The 20,357-nt window shown below is 37.7% G+C and overlaps 3 pseudogenes; all 3 read left to right on the plus strand.

The window, feature by feature from the left end:
• Positions 1–282: 282 nt before the first annotated feature.
• On the plus strand, positions 283–5,989 carry LOC149000461 (chalcone synthase-like; annotated as a pseudogene).
• An 8,570-nt stretch (positions 5,990–14,559) lies between these two features.
• Positions 14,560–15,372, plus strand: LOC149000462 (chalcone synthase H3 pseudogene; annotated as a pseudogene).
• A 3,988-nt stretch (positions 15,373–19,360) lies between these two features.
• On the plus strand, positions 19,361–20,085 carry LOC149000463 (chalcone synthase-like; annotated as a pseudogene).
• The last annotated feature ends 272 nt before the right edge of the window (positions 20,086–20,357 follow it).

Below are 20,357 nucleotides of genomic sequence, written 5' to 3' on the forward strand. Positions count from 1 at the left end.
CTAAATTTCATTGTAGTCAAGACCCTCTTGTTGACTGAACCCTTTGGCCAAAGAAGAGTTTGATACTAATTGGTACAAAACCCTAGTCAATATTTTATGTAATCTTAAACACCTACCTTCATGTAAACCAAAACGCTGAAACTCAAGAGTCCTAGACCAAAACTGCAAGAGCCCCTGGACACTGAGGAAGAAGGACTCTATTTCTATATAAAGCCTTGTACTAACTCCTTGTAGATTTCATGTGAAATAATATTGTGAGGTTAGCGAAGCAAAAGACAAGCAATGGGATCCGAGGGATTCATCTTTGAAGCTCAGCATGCTGAAGGTCCAGCAACGGTTCTGGCCATTGGAACTGTAAATCCATCCAACACAATGTACCATACTGATTTTCCAGACTTGTACTTCAGAACCACCAAGAGTGAGCACAAGTTTGAATTGAAGGAGAAGTTCAAACGTATTTGTAAGTATTATATATCAATTCCTGAATAGTCCTAGCTAACTAGGGACAAAGGAAACACGAATAATTGTAATAAAATTGAAGTGTAACAAAACAAGATTGATTGCCAAGATAACTTTGTATCATATATGTTTTTTCTGTACTTTTGTAATAAAATTTAATGGTAATAAATTTATTTTTCGATACGTACTTTGTCATTCCTAGTTGGAATTGCTATACAATGCTTCTAAGGGAAAAACAGTGTATATATAAGTCATGGATTTATAGAAAATGAGCTCAATTTGAGAGTGTGGCATACGACAACACTCCATAAGTCTACTTCTCTACCTAGCATAGAAAAGTGTTTCGCTCTCTTTTTTTGAAGAAGGGAAATTTTCAGCAATATCCCTGAGTAAAGAATTTATAGAAAAAGAGTTCAGTTGAGTGGCATTCGACAACACTCCATAAGTCTACTTCTCTACCTAACATAGAAAGTGTTTCACTCTTTTTTTTTTTTTTTTTGAAGAAGTGAAATTTTCAGCAACATCCCTGAGTAATTCCATTTATCAATCAAACCTTTTGTAGGGGTGAAAATATATCAATAACATCTCTTGGCTATTAGGAAATCATAGTTAAATGTTGATTCAAACAAGTTAAACATTTCAGAAATACAAGAATAACCTTGAAAAACAAAAACTTGTGCACAACTCATTTATTCATCTTCCTTTACTATCTACCACTTCTGCCTCTGCCATTCGTAGATTCTCGCGAAAGTTTGGAGATATGGTTCATGGATAATATTTTTGAACTAAATATGTGGGGGTAATGTTGGAAATGGATAAACTAAAACTAATTGAGACTAAGGTATTAGTAACAAATTTATTTGGTGTTATCCCGTTACTGTTAAATCAGAAGTTGTTATTTTTTTAAGAGATTTAAGTTGCTTGTTGAGAATCTCTTTTCTCGTTGCATTAAGTGGTTTCATAGTGATTGGGGAGGTGAACCGAACTGCTTTTTCTTTTCTTCAAGAACATGGTATTGACCATAGACTTTCTTGCGCTCTCACTAATGAACAAAATTGGGCTGTTGAACACCAACGTCAGCAGTATTATGGAACCTATATCGATTCTATTATCCCATGCCACTTGCCTTAAAAATTTTTGAATGTATGCTTTTGAAACTCTTATTTTTCAGATCAATTAGTTACCCAGCCAAGTGTTGCGCAATACTTCTCCTCTCTTTAAGTTATTTCGAGTCCAGCCTGACTATGGCTCTTTGAGGACTTTTGGTTGTGCATGCCACCCATGTTTGAGGCCTTATAATGGACTCAGAATTGTACTGAAACACACATGAGACATAGTTCATACAAAAAAGAAATAGATAACTTGTGTAATTCAAACTCTAGAATAAGAGTCCAAGATTAATGTCAAATAAGGACTCTTGTAACTATACATATGTAATTTGTACGGCGGTCAAACTCTAGGGAGCAAATCACATTCCCATGAATGTAGGTTGTTGAGATCAACCGAACCACGTACATCGTTGTGTAAACCAATCCAAACTTAGTGATTGACACCCTTATTAGATCTTAAACTTTATAATGATTACGAGGCTATACACAAAAGTATGATTCTACATAGGGCTCAACTAGCAATAACATAGAATAAATTCTTTATTACTTAAATGGATGGTACAGTTTCATCAGATAAAATTAAAACTAATAAAAAGGAAAGGAGGAACCATCCCCTTTAAATTTTATTTAAGACAACCTAGGACCAGTGGCCCCCAATCCAAACCAACAAAGCTGGTAGATTAGGTTTTAAGTTTCGCCGCACAAACATGTGCAAAACCGGTTGCCAATGGTGCAATGAACATGGCACCTAGGACCGCAATCGGGTATCCCTGATGACCCTCCTATTTCCCCATTCGTCACCACTCCATCTCCATGCACGATTGGGAACATATCTGTAGATTAAAGATATACAATTATCACGAATTTTTCAAATTGGCAGGGAAAAAAGAATTATGCAAATGATGGAGTGTGTGTGCATGAGTAAATTGGAGAGTTGTTTGAGACCTGAAGCATTGAGCAAAAATATAAGTAAAATGGCCAGCTTGATTGAAGCCTTATCCATGATGAAGACGTTGTAATAGATGTTATGTGATATGAATGTGCAAGGGAGGTGGGTTATATTTATAGGTAGATCCTTTGTTAGATTTTGGTGATCAATAAAGGGGAGGTTTCAATTTTACTGAACTTTTAGTTGAGAAGGTTGAGAAAGGAAGGTTGTCCTGTAAAAAGGGACCCTACATGGTTTGTTCTCCCTAATGTTGCTATGTATATCATACTGAAGAAACTATGAAACTGGATCTTCCGTAGCTTGAGGTGTTAGTTCAGTTTTATGAGGTGAGTGCGTGAGCCGAAAGCTGAACTAGAGTAACCGTTCCCATTCTGGTTTAAACGGTTCCAATTCGGATATGAATTCAGTTATATAATTCGACTTTGAATGATAAAACCCAATTGATTATCTTTTGTATCTTGAATTTCATTGAATAAAGATTTTTTTGTCATACTGATGAATTTATGTACATGGTAAATGTAACCTAAATTGATACCAAAATTATAGCTGCCCAGTAATTCCAAAAACAAGCCAAACCCGAACAAAGACTGAAACCGGAAAACCTTATTGTACGTAACTATTTAGGTTGAATCTTACTATATCCAAAATCATTGATTTTTGTAAGAAGGGGATAGAGTTAGGAGTTAGAAGCAATGCTTAATGTATGCGATATTGAACCTCGTTCATAAAAAGGTTAATTTTTAGAGGAACGATGGAGGAATTTTTGATGAATTTGGGCCACCCAATTTCATATCATATCCTATCATATTGATTTTGGAAGGATACCCAATTCAATACCTGGACAATCCTTATGACAGAACAAAATATCCCTCATCGGTCTACTATCATGTTAATCGATATTCTCCATCGTCGGTAGCAAAGTTATTCAACTTAAATGTAATAGGAGAGAAAAAGCTTGCACATAAGATAATATTTTATACAATTCATTAGAAGACTTCGTCTACCAGCTCTATGATGGTTTCACAATGGGAAAAAGAAGGGCACTTCAAATGACAGATGCAAAGGAGAAATTGTATGTTTGGATTTATTTAAGACAAAGTTATCGGAATCCACACGCACTTGGGTATCCCTAATACGCCCACGCAAACTCAAGGGAGGTGAAGTGTCCTTGAGGTTGCCTACCAAGGTGCTGAAATGTGGAGTAGATAGCGGCTTGGTGAAGATGTCAGCCAGTTGATCCTTAACACGAACAAAGTGGAATTCAATCTCCACATGTTTGGTAAGAGCATGAAAGACAGGATTTGCAGTGAGATAGGTGGCACCAATACTATAACACTAGAGTACAGGAGCAGCACTTAGGAATATATGAAGCTCATGAAGTAGAGTTTGTAGCCAAGTGAGGTCAGCAGCAACATTAGCAATAGCTCAATATTCAAACTCTGCACTAGAGCGAGCAATAGTGGATAATTTTCAAGAACTCCAAGAGATGATGTTGGGCCCCAGGAAGACAAAGATAGCCTTTGGTAGACTTATGATCATCAGGCTATTCAACCCAATTAGCATTGGAGAAGGGTGTTGAAGTCATATCAGAGGATTTTTTGAAGACTATTCCATGAGAGAGTGTACCCTTTAAGTAGCACATAATCCTTTTGATAGCAGACCAATGATCAAGAGTTCGACTTTCCATAAACTGATAGAATTTGTTGACTGCAAACAGTATGTCAGGATGAGTTATAGTAGCATACTATAGTGCCCCCATAATAATTCTGTATAATGTAGAATCAGCCATGAGCTTTGTTCAACTGGGTACAGGGAGAAAAAGGATTGGTAACAGGCTTGCAATCACTCATGTTGGCCCTTTGAAGAAAGTCAGTAATATATTCTTGTTGACAAAGGTGAAGACCACTAGGGAATAAAGATACAGACATGAAAGAAAATAATTTAAGGGACAAAAATCTTTGACAGCAAAGACAGAGGAAATAGCAGTCATAAATTTTGATAGTAACACTTCAGAACTGTCAATAACATTTATGTCATCCACATAATTAAGATAAAAAGTGTATCAGAAATACCATGATAAATGAAAAGAGAAGTGTTAGTTTTAGATACAACAAAACCAAATTCAAAAAATAAGGAACTGAGACGATCAAACTAAGCATAAGGGCCCTGTTCGAGACCATAAAGAGATATGTGAAATCAACAAACATAGTTAGGATGAAGAGTGTCATCAAACCCAGGTGGTTGTTTCATGTAGACTATTTCATTTAGAAAGCCATGGAGGAAGGAATTTGGATGTCAAGTTGGCAAATAGGCCAAGAGTGGGAGATAGCTAGAGAACGAATTAGGTGAATAGTAGTGGGTTTGACAACAGGGCTAAAAGTTTCATTGTTTTCACGACTCTCTTGTTGATTGAACCCTTTGGCCAAAGAAGAGTTTGATACTGATTGGTACAAAACCCTAGTCAATATTTTATGTAATCTAAACCACCTACCTTCATGTAAACCTAAACACTGAAACTCAAGAGTCCTCGAACCACAACTACAAGAGCCCCTGGACATTGAGGAAGAAGGACTCTATTTCTATATAAAGCCTTGTACTAACTCCTTGTAGATTTCATGTGAAATAATATTGTGTGGTCAGCGAAGCAAAAGACAAGCAATGGGATCCGAGGTATTCATCTATGAAGCTCAGCATGCTGAAGGTCCAGCAACGGTTCTGGCCATTGGAACTGTAAATCCATCCAACACAATGTACCAAACTGATTTCCAGACTTGTATTTCAGAACCACCAAGAGTGAGCACAAGTTTGAGTTGAAGGAGAAGTTCAAACGTATTTGTAAGTATTATATATCAATTCCTGATGCCTGATTTCTTCATATGATGGCAAATCGGATATTTTCATATAGATTGATTTTCAATTTTCTCAAGAAAATGGCCGTTTTGATTTTGTCAAAACAGTAACCGGTTCAACAATCATCAAACGCCTTACCTACCTCACCAATGAAATGATCTCAGAGAATCCAACACTTTGTGATCCAAAAGCTCCATCCCTCGACACACATCAAGATATTATGGTGACTGAGGTACCTAAGCTGGCCATGGAAGCAGCAACCAAAGCTATCAACGAGTGGGGGTAGCCAAAATCGAAGATCACTCACATCGTATTCACTACCATTTCTTGTGTTGATGCACCGGGTGTTGACTTACAGCTTTTCAAACTCCTTGGCCTTTCTTTAACTGTTCGACATGTGATGATGTACCGTCAAGGATGCTATGGTGGTGGCTCAGTGCTCCGTGTAGCCAAAGATCCTGTAGAGAATAATAAAGGGGCTCGTGTGCTCGTTGTTTGCTCAGAGTTGAACTCTATCAGTTGCTTCAAAGGCCTAGATGAGACAGACTTACATGCCCTACTAGGGATGGCAATTTTTGCAGATGCTGCTGCAGCTTTGGTAGTTGGTGCTGACCCTGAATAGTCCTAGCTAACTTGGGACAAAGGAAACACGAATAATTGTAATATAATCGAAGGGTAACAAAAAAAGATTGATTGCCAAGATAACTTTGTATCATATATGTTTTTTCTGTACTTTTGTAATAAAATTTAATGGTAACAAATGTATATATAAGTCATGCATTTATAGAAAAGGAGCTCAATTTGAGAGTGTGGCATACGACAACACTCCATAAGTCTACTTCTCTACCTAGCATAGAAAAGTGTTTCGCTCTCTTTTTTTGAAGAAGGGAAATTTTCAGCAATTTCCCTGAGTAAAGAATTTATAGAGAAAGAGCGCAATTGAGTGGCATACCACAACACTCCATAAGTCTACTTCTCTACCTAACATAGAAAAGTGTTTCGCTCTCTTTTTTTGAAGAAGTGAAATTTTCAGCAATATCCCTGAGTAATTGCATTTATCAATCAAACCCTTTGTAGGGTAAAAATATATCAATAACATCTCTTGCTATTAGGAAGTCATAGTTAAATGTTGATTCAAACAAGTTAAACATTTCACAAATACAAGAATAACCTTGAAAAAAAAACCTTGTGCACAACTCATTTATTAATCTTCCTTTACTATCTACCACTTCTGCCTCTGCCATTCGTAGATTCTAGCAAAGTTTGGAGATATGGTTCATGGATAATATTTTTGAACTAAATATGTGGGGGTAATATTGGAAATGGATAAACTAAAACTATTTGAGACTAAGGTATTAGTAACAAATTTATTTGGTGTTATCCCACGATTGTTAAATCAGAAGTTGTTATTTTTTTTCATATATTTAAGTTGCTTGTTGAGAATCTCTTTTCTCGTTGCATTAAGTGGTTTCATAGTGATTGGGGAGGTGAACCGAACTGTTTTTCCTTTTCTTCGAGAACATGGTATTGACCATAGACTTTCTTGCGCTCACACTAATGAACAAAATGGGGCTGTTGAACGCCGACATCAGCATTATTATGGAACCTATGTCGATTCTATTATCCCATGCCTCGTGCCTTAAAAAAATTTTTGAATGTATGCTTTTGAAACTGTTATTTTTCAGATCAATTAGTTACCCAACCAAGTGTTGCGCAATACTTCTCCTCACTTTAAGTTATTTGGAGTCCAGCCTAACTATGGCTCTTTGAGGACTTTGGGTTGTGCATGCCACCCATGTTTGAGGCCTTATAATGGACTTAGAATTGTACTGAAACACACATGAGACATAGTTCATACAAAAAAGAAATAGATAACTTGTGTAATTCAAACTCTAGAATAAGAGTCCAAGATTAACGTTAAATAAGGACTCTTGTAACTATAAATATGTACTTTGTATGGCAGTCAAACTCTAGGGAGCAAATCACATTCCCATGAATGTAGGTTGTCGAGATCAACCGAACCACGTACATCGTTGTGTAAACCAATCCAAACTTATTGATTGACACCCTTATTAGATCTTAAAGTTTATAATGATTACAAGGCTATACACAAAAGTATGATTCTACATAGGGCTCAACTAGCAATAACGTAGAATAAATTCTTTATTACTTAAATGGATGGTACAGTTTCATCAGATAAAATTAAAACTAATATAAATGAAAGGAGGAACTTTAAATTTTATTTAAGACAACTTAGGACCTAGTGGCCCCCAATCCAAACCAACAAAGCTGGTAGATTCGGTTTTAAGTTGCGCCACACAAACATGTGCAATACCGGTTGCGAATGGTGCAATGAACATGGCACCTAGGACCGCAATCGGGTATCCCTAATGACCCTCCTATTTCCCCATTCGTCACCACTCCATCTCCATGCACGCTTGGGAACATATCTGCAGAATAAAGATATACAATTATCACGAATTTATCAAATTGGCAGGGGAAAAAAAATTATGCAAATGATGGAGTGTGTGTGCATGAGTAAATTGGAGTGTAGTTTGAGACCTGAAGCATTGAGCAGAAAAATGAGTAAAATGGCCAGCTTGATTGAAGCCTTATCCATGATGAAGATGTTGTAATAGATGTTGTGTGATATGAATGTGCAAGGGAGGTGGGTTATATTTATAGGTAGATCCTTTGTTAGATTTTGGTGATCAATAAAGGGGAGGTTTCAATTTGACTGAACTTTTAGTTGAGAAGGTTGAAGAAAGGAAGGTTGTCCTCTAAAAAGGGACCCTACATGGTTTGTTCTCCCTAAAGTTGCTATGTATATCATACTGGAGAAACTAAGAAACTGGATCTTCCGTAGCTTAAGGTGTTAGTTCAATTTTATGAGGTGAGTGCGTGAGCCGAAAGCTGAACTAGAGTAACCGTTCCCATTCAGGTTTAAACGGTTCCAATTCGGATATGAATTCAGTTATATATTTCGACTTTGAATGATAAAACCCAATTGATTATCATTAGTATATTGAATTTCATTGAATAAAGATTTTTTGGTCATACTGATGAATTTATGTACACGGTAAATGTAACCTAAATTGATACCAAAATTATAGCTGCCCAGTAATGCCAAAAAAGAAGCCAAACCCGAACCAAGACTAAAACCGGAAAACCCTTATTGTACGGAACTATTCAGGTTGAATCTTACAATATCCATAATCATTGATTTCTTTAAGAAGGGGATAGAGTTAGGAGTTAGGAGCAATGCTTATTGTACGCGATATTGAACCTCGTTCATAAAAAGGTTAATTTTTGGAGGAAGGATGGGGGAATTTTTTGTTCAATTTGGGCCACCCAATTTCATATCATATCCTATCATATTGATTTTGGAAGGATCGGTACCCAATTCCATACCATGGACAATTCCTATGACAAAACAAAATATCCCTCATCGGTCTACTGTCATGTTAATCGATATTCTCCATCGTCAGTAGCAAAGTTATTCAACTTAAAGTAAAAGGTGAGAAAAAGCTTGCACGCAAGATAATATTTTATACAATTCATTAGAAGACTTTGTCTACCAGCTCTATGATGGTTTCACAATGGGGGAAAAAAAAAAAAAAGGGCACTTCAAATCACAGATGCAAAGGAGAAACTGTTTGTTTGGATTTATTTATGACAAACTTATCGGAATCCACATGCACTTGGGAGTCGTTCCTTACATGCAAGCCAAGTAATGAATGAGAAGTGAGCCTAGTTGGTAGAACACCACACTACTCTTGACCAGGAGACTTCCAATTTGTGGTGACGAATTGTGTCCCTAGCAGACTTGAGAGATAAAATACCATTCGCTGTTGGGCACCAAATCAATCTATCATGTGCTTGTTGCTGGTGGAGGAGAACGACTTTGATGACATCCCAGCATTGAAGCAAGGTGATTTCAATAATGTCGTCCTTCCATGTGCCTTTGGTGTTTCTAATAGAAGCAACCTTGACATTCGGTCTACGTCCCAAGGCTTCAAAGATAATAATGCCCTCATTCCAGATAGGACCGCCAGGGGTCCATGGGTCATCCCATAAAGAAGTATCAAAACCATTTTTGAGAACAACACAAGTGTGGGGGAGAGTAAGGTGGCGAGCCTTGAGGATACACTTGAAGCAATAAGAGCACTGAGTTCACACCTCTAGATTCCGGAAAGAGCATTTCGAAATCCATCTGTGGTGAATAAATGATGTCCAACAGCGAGTGTGATCTAAAGCCAACACCCAAACATGCTTCATCAAATTAGCTTGGTTCCAGTCATGAGGCCTATTGAGACCTAAGCCTTCTTCACACTTTGGACGGCATATATCTTTCCTGGCATTCTTGTAGCTACCCTTCTCAGAGTTACCCTTCCATAAGAACTTGGCCATTATGCTTTCATGTTTTTGGGTGATGTTGAGAGGGATGTAGAAGACATCAGACCAATAAGAAAAAAAATTCCCATAATCACAGAGACGATAAGAGCTAACCTTCTTACATACATATGAGAGGACCAGATTTCTCCAAGAGTTAATTTTTGCGTTCACCTTTTGGATGAGGACTTTAAACACGGGGCGCCTAGTGGGGCCAGCAGTAATTGGCACCCCTAGGTTCCTAAAAGGGAAGTTACCGGCAGGGATGCCTAAGATGGTATAAAAAATGTCACGAACCTCATTAGAGAAGTTTCCATCATAGATTGCAGATTTCCCATGGTTGATCTGGAGTCCTGATAAGAGCAAAGTCGTCTAGGGTTTCTTTAAGGTACTGTGCATTTTTAAGATTGGTTTTCCCAAAGACCATGATGTCATCAGCAAAAGCAACCGTAGTAATCTCGGGGTTGCGGCAATGTATATGATAGTTGAAGTTTCCAATAGTGGCAGAATACATGATGTCATCCGTTAGGACCTGTAGAACAATGTTAAAAAGCACCGACAACATGGGAAACCCTGTTGTAGCTCTTGGTTTGCTGTGAATTTAGGAGAATAAGGCCCCGTTTACAAAGGCAACATATCCAGGATTTACAGTGCAATTGTGAATGGAAAGGCCGTTTACAGGCACGCCCTCCAATAGTTGCCTAAGCTAACCAATTCCCCCAAACCCTTTTTTTTCCCCCCCCACCCAACAAAAAGGGTGTTTCGGATGTTGTGAATTCCCACGTTTCAATGCAATTTCATACCTTCCACTTTTGTCAATTGTCATTAATTATTTCAAATATGTATATGTGTGTTGTGAAGAGCGTTTCTAATGTGTCATGAAAACTTGACACACGCGGAACCCGTGGCAAGAAGGACAAAACAAAGCACGCTTGTCCTAATAGTTTGAAGAGAAAGTCTCCCACTCCCAATTCCAGATCGCACTTCATCCTGCCAGTTCGATCCAGGCCTTTCTTCTCCCGATTTATCCAATTGACTGGCAGCAGGAAACACGGAGGACCCGTCACCGTCAAAGGGGGGGCTTCATTGTGGCACCTTTTATTGAAGAGTGCTTGGCAACCGCCAGCATATATTGTCGAGGCAGGCAGATTTGGTGGCCTTCAATGAAAGTTGACTGAACTAGAGTAAGCAATTCGCCAATAACCCTTTTTTTATCCATGCTGTTGGCTATTACTTTTGCAATGAACCTGTAAAGCAAGGGAGAGACTGCAATAGGTCTGTATCCAGCAAAGGTGTTCTGAATGTCTCCTTTTGGCACCAAAGTGAGGCGAGATAGCTTGACTTCATCAGGTAACAGAGCAGTGTTCACTTCCAATAATTCCCCAACTACTTTTGTAAAAGCAAGCACCAAATCTATCAGGGCAGGAGCACTATTATCATCCCTAGCAACTATAACATCTTTGATTTCCTTATCAGAAATAGGATTAGTAAGAGTGTTAACGTTCATATTAATAGTGGAAGGGATAGCGTTCCACCTCCGTTTAACCTTAATTGCCCTGTGGAAGAAGTTAGTGTTGTCATCACCTTCAGTGAGCCATCACGCTCTGGACTGTTGTCGATGTTCAGATTCTTGAATGAATAAAAGATGTCTGAGGTGTTCAGAAGCAATTTTTTGTTGTTGAATGTCAGCCTCTGAAGGGGTGTGAGAGGTAATACGGTCTTGGATTCGTTGAACTTCCAGTTCTCTACTAGAAATCTGCTGGTCAAGGTTGGAGAAGGCTCGCTTGCTCCAAGAGTTAAGTTTATTTTTTATCACTTTGCACTTTAATAAAAAAGCAGAAATTGGAGAACCTGGCTGCTGCTGACTCCATGCATCAGCAGCGATGGGTAAGAAATCAGCATGTGATGCCCAGTGGTTGTAAAAGGAGAAATGCTTACCATGATTCTTTGGCAACGATCCAAGGAAAACCACCATGGGAGAGCGGTCAGACACTGCAGAGTGAGAAAACCAAGCTGGCGAGGAAGGGAATGTAGAGAGCCAAGTCGGGTTGGTGAGAACACGATCCAACTTAGACTCAATCCGATGTATTCCAAAAATAGTAGAGCAATTCCAACACCTTTTAATTATGAATGTGTTTTATAGATTTACGCAGATTTAAGATTTTTTTTTTGTTTTTCTTTTTTATTTTTTTTTCTTTTTTATTTTTTATTTTTTATTTTTTATTTTTTATTTTTTGACGTAAGAGATTTAAGTGTATTTGAGTTTCAAATAAGGAAACTTTGAAGTCAGATTAATTTAGGAAGGTATGAAAAAATTATACATCCAGAGGATAAATCCATTTACTAAGATTTGAATACCTTTATTTCTGTTCTCCTTGAATTTAGGGTGGTTAGGTGCAATTTTTCTAATCTAGATCTTCTACTAATCCAGGTAGAGATCTGTGTTTTCCTCACACTTCTCCAATAAGATAGGAGTGGAGTCCACATCTGAGCGCTGATGAAATGAATCAAAGTTGGAATTCCAAACGGACCCTATGTGGCCCCTCTCCTAATATATAGTGGAGATGTATGAGGAAAACACTAACCCAAACCTCTACCTTGATGGATAGATAATCCAAACTCGTTTCTTCCTGTATAATAGGTTAGTCGTGCAGTTAGGATTACCCGACTATTTTTAGAACTGTTCTGGTGCTCTTGGCTAACGATGTAAGCAGCACAATATAAGATATAGTATAAACATTCTATACTCAAAATCACGTACTGTATTCTTTGTATATATTGTTATCAAAACCATCACCATACCACAACAAAATGATATGGTTGCAGTACAAAAAAAATGCGTATATGGTATTAGATAGTAAGGTGTGATTGTAGAATAAAAATGCATGGTACATATGTAATATTAGATAGTACGATAAAATTACAATATAAAAATGGAGAAAGCCGAGAATTGAGAAAGGAAGAAGAAGATTTCAGAGATGGGATCTTAAGTGGGATATTCAGAGTTTTTATTATTCAAGTAAATAATGAACTAACAAAAGATACGTCCACCCAGAAAGTAAAAGGAAAAACTAAGTGAAGGTACAGATGGGCATTCCAATTGAAAATTAAAAGGTAAATAGAAGATATAGGTCCAATATATAGGTGAAAATTACAGATACAAAGGAGAAACTGTATGTTTGGATTTATTTACGACAAAGTTATCGGAATCCACACGCCGTTGGGTTTCCCTAATACGCCCCCGCAAACTCAAGGGAGGTGAAGTGACCCTGAGGTTGGCTACCAAGGTGCTTAAATGTGGAGTAGATAGCGGCTCGGTGAAGATGTCAACCAGTTGATCCTTAACAGATAAGAAACGAACATGAAGATCTCCTTTGGCAAATTTATCACGAACAAAGTGGAATTCAATTTCCATATGTATGGTAAGAGCATGAAAGATAGAATTTGCAGTGAGATAGGTGGAACCAATATTATCACACTAGAGTACAGGAGCAGCACTTAGGAATATATGAAGCTCATGAAGTAGAGTTTGTATCCAAGTGAGTTCAGCAGCAACATTAGCAATACCTCAATATTCAGACTCTGTACTGGAGCGAGAAATAGTGGCTAATTGTCAAGAACTCCAAGAGATGATGTTTGGCCCCAGGAAGACAGCATAGCCACTGGTAGAATTATGATTATCAGGGTATTCAACCCAATCAGCATTGGAGAAGGTTGTTGAAGTCACATTATAGGATTTGTTGAAGACTGTTCCATGAGAGAGTGTACCCTTTAAGTAGCGCAGAATATTTTTGACAGCAGACCAATGATCAAGAGTTGGACTTTGCATAAACTGATAGACTTTGTTGACTGCAAAATGTATGTCAAGATGAGTTATAGTAGCATACTATAGCGCTCCCATAATAATTCTGTACAATGTAAGATCAGCCATGAGCTGTGCTCAACTGGGTACAGGGAGAAAAAGGATTGGTAACAGGCTTGCAATCACTCATGTTGGCCCTATGAAGAAAGTCAGTAATATATTCTTGTTGACAAAGGTGAAGACCATTAGGAATAAAGATACAGACATGAAAGAAAATAATGTAAGGGACCAAAATCTTTGACAGAAAAGACAGAGGAAATAGCAGTCATAAATTTTGATAGTAACACTTCAGAACTGTCAGTAACATTTATGTCATCCACATAAATTAAGATAAATAGTAGATCAGAAATACCATGATAAATGAAAAGAGAAGTGTCATTTTTAGATCCAACAAAACCAAATTCCAAAAAGAAGGAACTGAGACGATCAAAATAAGCACAAGGGCCCTGTTTGGGACCATAAAGAGATTTGTGAAATCAACAAACATTGTTAGGATGAAGAGTGTCATCAAACCCTGGTGGTTGTATCATTTAGACTATTTCATTTAGAAAGCCATGGAGGAAGGAATTTTGATGTCAAGTTGGCGAATAGGCCAAGAGTGGGAGATAGCTAGAGATCGAACTAGGCGAATAGTAGTGTGTTTAACAACAGGGCTAAAAGTTTCATTGTAGTCAAGACCCTCTTGTTGATTGAACCCTTTGGCCAAAGAAGAGTTTGATACTGATTGGTACAAAACCCTAGTCAATATTTTATGTAATCTAAAACACCTACCTTCATGTAAACCAAAACATTGAAACTCAAGAGTCCTAGAACCACAACTACAAGAGCCCCTGGACACTGAGGAAGAAGGACTCTATTTCTATATAAAGCATTGTACTAACTCCTTGTAGATTTCATGTGAAATAATACTATGAGGTTAGGGAAGCAAAAGACAAGCAATGGGATCCGAGGGATTCTTCTATGAAGCTCAGCATGCTGAAGGTCCAGCAATGGTTCTGGTCATTGGAAGTGTAAATCCATCCAACACCAGGTACCAAACTTATTTTCCAGACTTGTACTTCAGAACCACCAAGAGTGAGCACAAGTTTGAGTTGAAGGAGAAGTTCAAATGTATTTGTAAGTATTATATATCATTTCCTGCAGCCTGATTTCTTCAAATGATGGCAAATCGGATCATTCATATAGATTGATTTACAATTTTCTCAAGAAAATGGCCGTTTTGATTTTGTCAAAACAGGCAACAGTCGACAATCATCAAACGCCTTACCTACCTCACCGATGAAATGATCTCAGAGAATCCAACACTTTGTGATCCAAAAGCTCCATCCCTCGACACACGTCAAGATATTATGGTGACTGAGGTACCTAGGCTGGCCATGGAAGCAGCAACCAAAGCTATCAACGAGTGGGGGCAGCCAAAATCGAAGATCACCCACATCGTATTCACTACCATTTCTTGTGTTGATGCACCACGTGTTGACTTACAGCTTATCAAACTCCTTGGCCTTTCCCCAACTGTTCGACGTGTGATGATGTACAATCTAGGATGCTATGGTGGTGGCTTAGTGCTACGTGTAGCCAAAGATCTTGTAGAGAATAATAAAGGGGCCCGTGTGCTCATTGTTTGCTCAGAGTTGAACTCCATCAGTGGCTTCAAAGGCCTAGATGAGACAGACTTACATGCCCTACTAGGGATGGCAATTTTTGCAGCTGCTGCTGCAGCTTTGGTAGTTGGTGCTGACCCTGAATAATCCTAGCTAACTAGGGACAAAGGAAACACGAATAATTGTAATATAATCGAAGGGTAACAAAACAAGATTGATTGCCAAGATAACTTTGTATCATATATGTTTTTTCTGTACTTTTGTAATAAAATTTAATGGTAATAAAATTATTTTTTGATACGTACTTTGTCATTCCTAGTTAGAATTGCATAAGTCTACTTCTCTACCTAGCATAGAAAAGTGTTTCGCTCTCTTTTTTTGAAGAAGGGAAATTTTCAGCAATATCCCTGAGTAAAGAATTTATAGAAAAAGAGCTCAGTTGAGTGGCATACGTCAACACTCCATAAGTCTACTTCTCTACCTAACATAGAAAGTGTTTCACTCTTTTTTTTTTTTTTTGAAGAATTGAAATTTTCAGCAACATCCCTGAGTAATTCCATTTATCAATCAAACCTTTTGTAGGGGTGAAAATATATCAATAACATCTCTTGGCTATTAGGAAATCATAGTTAAATGTTGATTCAAACAAGTTAAACATTTCTGAAATACAAGAATAACCTTGAAAAAAAACAAAACTTGTGCACAACTCATTTATTAATCTTCCTTTACTATCTACCACTTCTGCCTCTGCCATTCGTAGATTCTCGCGAAAGTTTGGAGATATGGTTCATGGATAATATTTTTGAACTAAATATGTGGGGGTAATGTTGGAAATGGATAAACTAAAACTAATTGAGACTAAGGTATTAGTAACAAATTTATTTGGTGTTATCCCATGACTGTTAAATCAGAAGTTGTTATTTTTTTAAGAGATTTAAGTTGCTTGTTGAGAATCTCTTTTCTCGTTGCATTAAGTGGTTTCATAGTGATTGGGGAGGTGAACCGAACTATTTGTTCTATTCTTCAAGAACATGGTATTGACCATAGACTTTCTTGCGCTCTCACTAATGAACAAAATGGGGCTGTTGAACACCGACATCAGCAGTATTATGGAACCTATATCGATTCTGTTATCCCATGCCACTTGCCTTAAAAAAATTTGAATGTATGCTTTTGAAACTCATATTTTTCAGATCAATTAGTTACCCAGCCAAGTGTTGCGCAATACTTCTCCTCTCTTTAAGTTATTTCGAGTCCAGCCTGACTATGGCTCTTTGAGGACTTTTGGTTGTGCATGCCACCCATGTTTGAGGCCTTATAATGGACTCGGAATTGTACTAAAACACACATGAGACATAGTTCATACAAAAAACAAATAGATAACTTGTGTAATTCAAACTCTAGAATAAGAGTCCAAGATTAATGTTAAATAAGGACTCTTGTAACTATAAATATGTAATTTGTACGGCAGTAAAACTCTAGGGAGCAAATCACATTCCCATGAATGTAGGTTGTTGAGATCAACCGAACCACGTACATCGTTGTCTAAACCAATCCAAACTTATTGATTGACACCCTTATTAGATCTTAAACTTTATAATGATTACGAGGCTATACACAAAAGTATGATTCTACATAGGGCTCAACTAGCAATAACATAGAATAAATTCTTTATTACTTAAATGGATGGTACAGTTTCATCAGATAAAATTAAAACTAATACAAAGGAAAGGAGGAACCATCCCCTTTAAATTTTATTTAAGACAACCTAGGACCCAGTGGCCCCCAATCCAAACCAACAAAGCTGGTAGATTAGGTTTTAAGTTTCGCCGCACAAACATGTGCAAAACCGGTTGCCAATGGTGCAATGAACATGGCACCTAGGACCGCAATCGGGTATCCCTGATGACCCTCCTATTTCCCCATTCGTCACCACTCCATCTCCAAGCACGCTTGGGAACATATCTGCAGAATAAAGATATACAATTATCACGAATTTATCAAATTGGCAGGGAAAAAAAAATTATGCAAATGATGGAGTGTGTGTGCATGAGTAAATTGGAGAGTTGTTTGAGACCTGAAGCATTGAGCAAAAAAATGAGTAAAATGGCCAGCTTAATTGAAGCCTTATCCATGATGAAGACGTTGTAATAGATGTTATGTGATATGAATGTGCAAGGGAGGTGGGTTATATTTATAGGTAGATCCTTTGTTAGATTTTGGTGATCAATAAAGGGGAGGTTTCAATTTTACTGAACTTTTAGTTGAGAAGGTTGAGAAAGGAAGGTTGTCCTGTAAAAAGGGACCCTACATGGTTTGTTCTCCCTAATGTTGCTATGTATATCATACTGGAGAAACTAAGAAACTGGATCTTCCGTAGCTTGAGGTGTTAGTTCAGTTTTATGAGGTGAGTGCGTGAGCCGAAAGCTGAACTAGAGTAACCGTTCCCATTCTGGTTTAAACGGTTCCAATTCGGATATGAATTCAGTTATATAATTCGACTTTGAATGATAAAACCCAATTGATTATCATTAGTATCTTGAATTTCATTGAATAAAGATTTTTTTGTCATACTGATGAATTTATGTACATGGTAAATGTAACCTAAATTGATACCAAAATTATAGCTGCCCAGTAATGCCAAAAACAAGCCAAACCCAAACCAAGACTGAAACCGGAAAACCCTTATTGTATGGAACTATTCAGGTTGAATCTTACTATATCCAAATTCATTGATTCCTGTAAGAAGGGGATAGAGTTAGGAGTTAGAAGCAATGCTTAATGTATGCGATATTGAACATCGTTCATAGAAAGGTTAATTTTTGGAGGAAGGATGGAAGAATTTTTGTTCAATTTGGGCCACCCAATTTCATATCATATCCTATCATATTGATTTTGGAAGGATACCCAATTCAATACCTGGACAATCCTTATGACAGAACGAAATATCCCTCATCGGTCTACTGTCATGTTAATCGATATTCTCCGTCGTCGGTAGCAAAGTTATTCAACTTAAATGTAATAGGAGAGAAAAAGCTTGCACACAAGATAATATTTTATACAATTCATTAGAAGACTTCGTCTACCAGCTCTATGATGGTTTCACAACTTCAAATCACAGATGCAAAGGAGAAATTGTATGTTTGGATTTATTTAAGACAAAGTTATCGGAATCCACACGCACTTGGGTATCCCTAATACGCCTATGCAAACTCAAGGGAGGTGAAGTGACCTTGAGGTTGCCTACCAAGGTGCTGAAATGTGGAGTACATAGCGGGTTGGTGAAGATGTCAGCCAGTTGATCCTTAACAGATAAGAAAGGAACATGAAGATCTACTTTGGCAAATTTATCACGAACAAAGTGGAATTCAATCTCCACATGTTTGGTAAGAGCATGAAAGACAGGATTTGCAGTGAGATAGGTGGCACCAATATTATTACACTAGAGTACAGGAGTAGCACTTAGGAATATATGAAGCTCATGAAGAAGAGTTTGTAGCCAAGTGAGGTAAGCAGCAACATTAGCAATAGCTCAATATTCAAACTCTGTACTGGAGCGAGCAATAGTGGATAATTTTCAAGAACTCCAAGAGATGATGTTGGGCCCCAGGAAGACAGCATACGCACTGGTAGACTTATGATCATCAGGGTATTCAACCCAATTAGCATTGGAGAAGGTTGTTGAAGTCATATCAGAGGATTTTTTGAAGACTATTCCATGAGAGAGCGTACCCTTTAAGTAGCACATAATCCTTTTGACAGCAGACCAATGATCAAGAGTTGGACTTTCCATAAACTGACAGAATTTGTTGACTGCAAACGGTATGTCAGGATGAGTTATAGTAGCATACTATAGTGCCCCCATAATAATTATGTATAATGTAAAATCAGCCATGAGCTTTGTTCAACTGGGTACAGGGAGAAAAAGGATTGGTAACAGGCTTGCAATCACTCATGTTGGCCCAATGAAGAAAGTCAGTAATATATTCTTGTTGACAAAGGTGAACACCATTAGGAATAAAGATACAGACATGAAAGAAAATAATGTAAGGGACCAAAATCTTTGACAGAAAAGACAGAGGAAATAGAAGTCATAAGTTTTGATAGTGACACTTCAGAACTGTCAATAACATTTATGTACCAAACTGATTTTCCAGACTTGTATTTTAGAACCACCAAGAGTGAGCACAAGTTTGAGTTGAAGGAGAAGTTCTAACGTATTTGTAAATATTATATATCAATTCCTCATGCCTGATTTCTTCATATGATGGCAAATCGGATATTTTCATATAGATTGATTTTTAATTTTCTCAAGAAAATGGCCGTTTTGATTTTGTCAAAACATGTAACAGTTCGACATTCATCAAACGCCTTACCTACCTCACCGATGAAATGATCTCAGAGAATCCAACACTTTGTGATCCAAAAGCTCCATCCCTCGACACACGTCAAGATATTATGGTGACTAAGGTACCTAAGCTGGCCATGGAAGCAGCAACCAAAGCTATCAACGAGTGGGGGTAGCCAAAATCGAAGATCACTCACATCGTATTCACTACCATTTCTGGTGTTGATGCATCGGGTGTTGACGTACAGCTTATCAAACTCCTTGGCCTTTCCCCATCTGTTCGACATGTGATGATGTACCGTCAAGGATGCTATGGTGGTGGCTCAGTGCTCCGTGTAGCCAAAGATCGTGTAGAGAATAATAAAGGGGCTCGTGTGCTCGTTGTTTGCTCAGATTTGAACTCTATCAGTTGCTTCAAAGGCCTAGATGAGACAGACTTACATGCCATACTAGGGATGGCAATTTTTGCAGATGCTGCTGCAGCTTTGGTAGTTGGTGCTGACCCTGAATAGTCCTAGCTAACTAGGGACAAAGGAAACACGAATAATTGTAATATAATCGAAGGGTAACAAAACAAGATTGATTGCCAAGATAACTTTGTATCATATATGTTTTTTCTGTACTTTTGTAATAAAATTTAATGGTAACAAATGTATATATAAGTCATGAATTTATAGAAAAGGAGCTCAATTTGAGAGTGTGGCATACGACAACACTCCATAAGTCTACTTCTCTACCTAGCATAGAAAAGTGTTTCGCTCTCCTTTTTTGAAGAAGGGAAATT

Source organism: Hakea prostrata, chromosome 11 (assembly GCF_041222555.1).
Source record: "Hakea prostrata isolate BN-2017 chromosome 11, UWA_Hpros_2, whole genome shotgun sequence".
Lineage (NCBI taxonomy): Eukaryota > Viridiplantae > Streptophyta > Magnoliopsida > Proteales > Proteaceae > Hakea > Hakea prostrata.